Here is an 8,602-nt window from a genome sequence, read left to right as displayed (position 1 = left end):
CCTCCGCATCCTGACGCGCCTGGGCCTCCCGCTCCTGGACAGTAGCAAGCTGGGCGGCCAAGTCTGCTCGCAGCCGGGCCTCCTCGGAAAGGCGATCCCTCTCCGCCTTCTGTTCACGGAGGAATTGGGATTTATCCCGGCTACGAGCAACAAGAATCTGAGGAGGAAGAAGACTGATATCAGGAATACGAGAACACAAAAACACATGAAGAAAGAAGAAAGTCCAGAAAATACCTGAGTGGTAGGGATAACGATCTCACGGAGGGCTCCTCTGGCCTGGTCCAGGGCGTTCAGCATGGTCGAGATCCCGATGTCAAGACCCTCCCGCTCCATGCTCTCGGAATGATCATCGAGCGAGAAAAGAGCCGACGTCGGGTCCTGAGCATCCATCCACTGGAGCGGCGGCTCCCCCCGCGCAGGGGAGCGGCTTCCTCCCGACAAAGGGGCCGGTGGCGGCTCCCTCCTGACCCTGTGCGGCACCACCGCCGCACTCGAGGACCCTCCGGCTGGACCCTCCTCCGTCTGGGCCGCTTCGAGCGCCACGGGTGGATCCACATGGGCGCCTGGCGACGCGGATTGCACCACGCCCTCGGGTGCCACCACGACCGCGTCCGGCTGATCCTGGCTTGGCGCAGTCACGACCACCGTCACCAGCGGTATGCGGTCCTCGGCCGGCTGTTCCACACCCGCCACGGAAGAGACCGCTCTTTCAGTAACCTCCGCGGGTGTGGGAGCCACCATGGACGCCGTCGGTTCGGCCAACGCAGCCCCGACATCGGCACCACTCCTGCCCGAAACAGGGGTGGCTCCAGGCGACGCCGTCTGTCCCACTTGAAGGGCGAGACTCTTCTTGGGCGCTAGCCCCAGGGGGTGACCCGTCCGCAAGAACCTGCGCAAAGGTAATAACCATTAAATCAAGATAAAAATGGAAAAAGGATGAAAACAGAGGAATCAACGGCTTACGTTGACGTCCTCGGCCGGCGGAAGCGTTTTGGGGATGGATCCCCAGACCCCTGCCCTGACTCATCTGGGCGGGACCGTTTCATGCCTGCCCCCTGCTCCGGGGCAGGGGGGTTCATCTCGTCGGGCGCGGCACCGGAGTCGCTCCTCTGCATCGTCTCGTCGGGCGCGGCACCGGAGCCGTCCCCCATCCACCGGTCCTCGGCCGGCACGCCGTGCGAAGCAGCGGACTCGCCGGCCTCCACTGACCTCATCGATCCACTTCCCTCCGCGTGGAAAGGGAAGGGCCCCTGCACGGATGGGTGGCCACTCGTCAGCGTGTCCTCGTCCTCCAGGACGCCCCAATCCACGTCGACGGCTACCTCGTCGCCGTCATCGTCATCATCATCATCATCGTCATCCTCACTACTCACGTCCTCTCCCCGATCCCGTGCCTCCTGCTTCAGTCGTTTCGCCTTCTTCATCTCCTCCTTTGCCTTCTTGTCCCGCTCGGCCGCGAGTCGATTCGCCGCCGCCACAACCTTGTCCTTCGGCAGCGGGGCCGGACTATCCTTGAAGACTAGCCCCCTCGGCTAGCCCCAACATTACAAAAACAAGTGTTAAAAGAGGGAGATTCAGGAGAAAGAAAAGAGTGCGGGAGAAGAGGGCTTACGAATTCGAAGAACCCAGGCTCCGGCCGCATTGGAGGATGCCCGGGCACCGGATACACGATGTCAAGGACCCTGCCGGCGGAATCCCTCGTCGGCTCCGTCGCCTCCTTGATACGCTGCGCCACTTCCGAATAAGGGAGCGCCTCGTCAACGAGCACCGTCCCCTCGAACGATATCCCGGGCATCATCCGATGCAGGGGAAGCACGCGCGCCATCAGTGGTGCCACCCTCCTCGCGTGGTAGGCGCCGATAATACCCGACCCCTTTACACCCCGACCCTTCAGGGCATGGAGGGCGGAGAGAAGGTCGGAGATATGTTTCTTGTCTTTAGTCAGGACGCCCCAGCCCCACGACTCCGGAGCATCCACAATAAGACGTCCGGTGTACTTCGGTAGGGTGGCACTCACATCATCCCTAACATAAAACCACTGCGAATGCCATCCCTTGTTGGATGTAGCCAGACGCATGTACGGGTAACCCTTCGACCGGGTATGGCGCAGATGAATGCTGGCACACCCCATCGGCGCGTTCACTTCTTTCCCCCCAATCTTCCTCTTCGACAGACTAATGCTAAAGAAATACCGCCACAGATCAAAATGGGGATCGATCCCCAGGAAACCCTCGCACAGAGCAACGAACGCCGCCATATGCTGAATCCCATTGGGAGTAAGATGCTGCAGCTCTACCTCATAGTAATCTAATAGCCCCCGAAGGAATCTATGCGCGGGTACCCCGAATCCCCGCTCATGGAAGATGGCAAAGGAGACGACATACCCTTCAGGCGGCACCGGCTCACCCTCGTCGCCGGGGAGTAACCACTCCTGGACGGCGGATGGTGGGCGGAGAAGGCCACGGCGGACGAGGCCCTCCAGACGCCGGGAAGTGATGCTTGATCTGCCCCACAACTCCATTGAAGCAGTAGGGGGGAAGGGCAGGCACGAGCTTAACGGCGGCTGGAACACGAACACAGGCCGGTCGACGGTGGCGATGCGGGCGCAAGAGGCTGGGAAGATTGGCGGCGGATGTTTTAGAACGCAAAGGAAGGGGAGCGAAATACGGGACCTTGGGGGCGAACCCCGTGGTTTTATAGGGGGCGACGGACGCGAGAAGGGCAACCGTCCGCCTCGATCTCCGGGCCTGCCACGCGCGCCACCGCGTCACGTCGCGGGACACGCGCCCGCAGTCCCTATCCTCTCATCCCAAAAATCTCGGCGGACGGTTCGCCTTCCCCAAGCGAATCCGGACTCTCTACCCACCGGGGAAGCGCAAGCCACAAAGGCCTGTTCTTTTCTCTTTGGCCCACCTAGGGCCCAGCAACTCGCCGGCCGGCCCAACTAAGAAGGAATCCACGAACAATCCGCCACCAAGGGCAGAAGCACCAGTTAGGACGGCCCCGAATCAGTCCCCAGCGAACGGGACTGCCACGACCCACTCGGAAAAACACCCAGTCGATGAAAAACTAAGTCCTTCAGCCTTACCCGCGAAGGGGCCGATACAACCCCCCGGGCGACTCTACTCGAATCACCCGGGGGCTCGGGGGCTACACCCATCGGGTGCGCTCGCGCGCACCCTCCGGCAAATTAACGTCGACAAAATCAAAGACACCCTCCAGGCGGTTCTACTCGAATCACCTAGAGGCTCGGGGGCTACTGTCAGGGACCTAATACCAGGGTACCCCAGAAGGTGGAGCCGATAACCACCAAATGCGAAAAACCTCTGGACACATAAAGGCGCCATGTCTTCCCTTATTCAAGTGATGGGAGTTCGGTTCCGCCTCGCCCGACACCTTTGGGACGGGCTCGGTCTCGCCCGAGGGTCGAGGGATAAACTCCGTCTCGCCCGACGCCTTTTAGGCGGGCTCGGTCTCGCCCGAGGGCTGAGGGATGGATTCCGTCTCGCCCGACCCTGGAGGGACGGGGTCAGCCTCACCCGACGCCTTTGCGGGATAACCCTGCCTCGCCCAAAGGCTCAAGGATATTCTCCGTCTCACCCGACGCCTTTAGGGCAGGCTCGGTCTCGCCCGAGGGCTGAGGGATGGATTCCGCCTCGCCCGATCCCGGAGGGGCGGGGTTAGTCTCGCCCAAGAGATAGGGATTGATCTCCGTTTCACCCGACGGCCAAGAACGAATCTCGCCCTGATCGATATTTATCCCTCATGATGATGGGTACAAGACGAGACAAGACGTTCGGGTCAACCCTGGCTCCAAGGACCATACCCTGCGCCCTGGCAGGAAAAGTACTGCCAGGGAACGACAGGACTGATGCTTTAGACCCTTCCGGGCGCCGCAGACCCCAAAAGGCATTACAGGTGCGTACACCTCGCCCTGTAGAGTTGTAGGCGCCGCCTTCAGCTCTGGGACACGGAACCCGACGAGGATATACGACAACCGCTACGCTCCAGGAAAGGATTTGCTATCTCCACGAACGACGGATATTCCGTCACCACGCTGTGGACCCGAGGGAGCGGCGCCCGCTTCCCGACCCCTCAGGTCCATCCAGTCAAAGGGCCTTAGCCACGGCGCTACACCGGACCCCGACCCCGCGTTCCTCCAACGAGGACTCATGGGAACCAGAAGGCGTGCGGAGCAAGACCGGAGGAGGCTCATAAGTCAAAACCACTGTACTACAGCCCATACCCTGCGCAAGATAACATTCTGTAATCAACCTGACACACTACAAGGACTAGACCGGGTAGACGTGAGCCACAAGACTAAGTAGAGTACGCGTCCTAGAGCCCTCACCCTGGTAAAGCCATCCTCTTCATCTATAAAGGAGGATGCGCTCCCTCCATGAGAAGGGGGACCGAAAAAGAAGATCGGACAAGAGTACGCGCTCATTCGCACAGTCAAGCGGCTACGAAGCTCTTGACCACCATTCCAACCCTTCCATCAGAGACTTGGGACAAGTCCCTCTCTCGATAGTTTGTACCCCTTACTACAGATCGTTCACGGTGCTAATAATACAAGCAGCAGCAAACTGGACGTAGGGACGTTCCGCCCAAACCAGTATAAATCTTGTGTCCTTTAGCGCACCATCCGAGCCTAACGCGCATTACTATAAATTTACTTGCCGGTGCTTGTACGAAACACTGACACCTTTGTAGTTAGAATTCTGGATGTCCAGTTATTTCTCCATATTCTTATACGATCTCCACTCCCAACACGCCATATTAGCTATTTCTTTAGGTCTAGGCCAAATTCCATGCCCTTTAAGGGCTATGAATCTGCGAAAAATACCGTAGTATACATGAATCATGCTATTATGGTTATATACAAACGTTAGATAGTTTATAGACACTCAAATCGATAACCTGTGTTGTATAAAATTGTCTACCAAGTTATTTTGTACGAGGCAGAAGAACTTACAAATAATAAACTATCTATGGATGGCACATGTCCTTAAATGTCACATGTCCGTTACCCTTGCTTATTTGTGCCAACAGAACGCGTATGTCTATACGGATCATGCTTAGACGGCGTCATGCCGTGCCCGGCCGCGCATTTGGTCATCTACAGGCCGCGAGCGGCGACGGCCAAGAAGCATGAGCAGCATTTGTGGCCTCAACGACCGTCGGGGGCTGCGAAAAGCCTGAGTGAGCTGTGAAAATAAAGCTGACGCCGGCGGCGACCCCGTGACCTTCAGACCGGGCGGCGGCAGGGGTATGCCTGGGTATTTATTGGAATACCCAAGATTTAGGTGTAAAAAATAAATATACATAGTATACATGTATGTATATAACCTATTGGACCAAAAGCCAACAAACCAGCAGCAGAGCAGGCCAACATGGTCAAGGCTCAAGCGGCCAGCTGCGTGCGTACAGAGAATTTTTTTAATATCTTTTTAACTATTTTCAAATCTAACGCTATTTATTTCTTTTTCTTCAAAACTAACACTTTTAACTGCAACTGCACCTCCCAAGTTGTGCACAGACCACAAGCTGCCTTTACTGTTTTGTAACCTTTCTAAATTATTAGAGATACTACTACAATGCCACTATGTTAACAATTTGTACTTTGGGTATTACTGTGGATTTGTTATGGTCATTAGTGCATTTTGATTATTGTTAGGGACGCATGATCCAATGTACTTGTATTGCAAAAAAATTTATATGGAATACCCTGTCACAGAATCCTGGCTCCGCTAGACTAGCCGCTTGTTTGGCTGGGGCTGCCTCACATGCACACAGGCACGAAGCCAGTGGTGGGGCTAGGGGGCCCCCTATCCATTCTGCACACGTGGAGCCCCTTAAGTTCTCCCTTAAAATTTTATGCATATATGTATTGGGTAGGAGAGGCTAAGGTTAAGAGAAGATAAAAAAGCTCTATTCTTTTATTTCAGCCCCTCCTAATTTTTTTTCTGGCTTCGTCACTGTATGCACACTATTTACATGAACCAGCCAGCAGTACTTCTCTTTCACATAAACAAACCAGCAACGATACGAACCAGCCAACCGAACAGGCTGACGCTACTGATAGCTGCCTGCCATTACAAGTTGCCTAGTCAGGAGTGGACTACTCCATTATGAACGGATAACCGATAACCTAATGGTCAGTCGTCGTCGTCGTCGTGGCACTACTACTCCGGGCGGGCCCTACTTGCTGCGACGCTGCTAAAGCCGCACTGCGGAAAAGACTAAAAGAGGCCACCGTGTGGATTTGGTTGCGCTGCTCGTCGCCTCCGCCCGTCGCCGTCGCAGATTCCGGCCGACCAGCCCGTAATAATTTCATCCACATTGCTTTGAAGTTGCCGGCCGGATTTGTTGACCTTTTTCTATCGTGCGGCAGGAGGAAAGCGCTGCACGATTGCATCCATTGGTTTGCTTAGTGGAGTGGCTAAACCAAATCTGAGTCAACGTGGTCTATTCGAGCCCGAATCTGGAGAGGGGACACACGTGCTCCTTGCAATTTATCTTCAAATTTATCCAAAAGGCGGACACCGAATCTGGATGGTGTTGGACTCTTGGGGTGTTTGGTTCGTGAAATAGAGTAATCCATCGTCATCTTACTATCTAATTTTTAGTTGATTTGTAAAATAGAATGAGTTGATCTATTCCTATCTCATTTCTCACAAGATAATATTTAGTACTAGTACGAAGAATAGAAATATTCTACTAAATTTGAGAAACGGACTTAGGGCCTGTTTGGTTCGCCTAGTAGCTACTAAATTTAGTAGCTTTTAGTCATTTTAGTAACTTTTTAACCAAACACTATGACTAAAAGCTACTAAAAGAGCTTTAGTTATCTCTAGTAACTCTGGAGTTACTAAAAGTGACTAAACTGTTTAGTAGCTACAAGTTTAGTAGCTCGAACCAAACACCCCCTTATAATGCATCACCCCATCTAGAATAAGTTAATTCCTAAGGGCCTATTTAGAACGCAGGAATTTCACAGGAATTGCGCAGGAATTTCACAGGAATCAGTTCATTTTCACAGGAAAAAGTACAAGAACGGGAAAAAATCCCGCATTCCAAACAGGCCCTAAACACTCTATTGTTGTTCGACGGCGCCTTCTATCCGTTGAGCAAGTGATCAATCCCACATATGTTTATTTCTCTCTCTCTCTCTCTTTTCCCCTGAGTGCTCTTTATTCTTATATAAGAAATTTATAAAATTAGGACATTCCGGTTAAGTATAGTTTTTAACATGTTGGTAATATTAGAAACCTAACCAGCTTGAGATGGAACCTAGACAAGTGAGCTATGTCGTTTGGTTTGCCAGTCCTATATATATGTTTCTTGTTTTGTTAGGACAAGTTCTCCTCTACATTTCCTCTACTTATCGTTCTTAGTACTGTTAATTTTAACCCTTACAATGACCATATCATATACTCCCTCTCTTCCAAAATAAGTCTCCATCTCAGAATATGGAGAAGTCAAACAATTTCAACTTTGAATTAAATATATATATGATAAAAAATACTAATATTTATGATACTAGATAAGCAGTCAGTTAGATTAACCACGTAATATATTTTCATAAAAACCTATTTGAAGATACAAATGGTGATTCAATTTTCTTTAAATCTAGTCAAAGTTAAAATTCAATGACTCCTTGAAGTGCCGAGACTGGAGACTAATTTTGGGATAGAAGGAGTACTTCGGTAGCATAGCATTTTTTTTTCTTTCTAAGGGTTTAGTAGGATTGAAATTCTATAGTTTCAAAAGGAAGCATTGAAATTCTATGGGATGAACCATGTATATGAAACCATATATTTCAAATAATACTTGACTTGAAAACTTCTACTTTTTCTTGGATATTGTAGAAAGCAAAAGACGTTGTGTTTGCATCCAAAATTGGCAACCTAGGATTATTTTGGACTTGCAAAGTTGTGAAATTGCAAATCGGACTTTACAATTGCGTAGCTCTCATCAAGATGAATTGAAATGTATATTAGAATGTCCAATTTGAAGTATGGATGGGAGAATTACGGTCTCAGGAAGATCCACACCCGTGCTGGTTTTCAAAATCTGTCAGGCTGGTTTGGACAGACAAAAACCAAGTTGGAATTATATATTCACATAAGGCCCTGTTTAGTTCCACCCCATTTTGCAAAATTTTTCAAGGTTGGAATTATATATTCACATAAGGCACTGTTTAGTTCCACCCCATTTTGCAAAATTTTTCAAGATTCCCCGTCACATCGAATCTTTGAACGCATGCATGAAGCATTAAATATAAATAAAAAATAAAACTAATTACACAGTTTAGACGAAATCCACGAGACGAATCTTTTAAGCCTAATTAGACTATGATTGGACACTAATTGCCAAATAACAACGAAAACGCTACAGTAGCGTTTTACCAAAAATTTTGGCATCCAAACTGGCCGTAAGTTTTGTAAGAGTTTTGACTCCCAACATGATCATCTCATCTTATAAATATAAAAGGCCATGGACGATTGAGCGCTCCGGTTGAGGGCTTCAATCAATATTTTGTACAATGCATCTATCTTTTTACCTTTCTAACAAACCATACACCCTCTTGTATTTGTCA

The sequence above is a fragment of the Miscanthus floridulus genome, chromosome 8 (assembly GCF_019320115.1).
Source record: "Miscanthus floridulus cultivar M001 chromosome 8, ASM1932011v1, whole genome shotgun sequence".
Classification (NCBI taxonomy): domain Eukaryota; kingdom Viridiplantae; phylum Streptophyta; class Magnoliopsida; order Poales; family Poaceae; genus Miscanthus; species Miscanthus floridulus.
The sequence above is the reverse complement of the archived record's forward strand: the minus strand, read 5'-3'. Positions refer to the sequence as shown.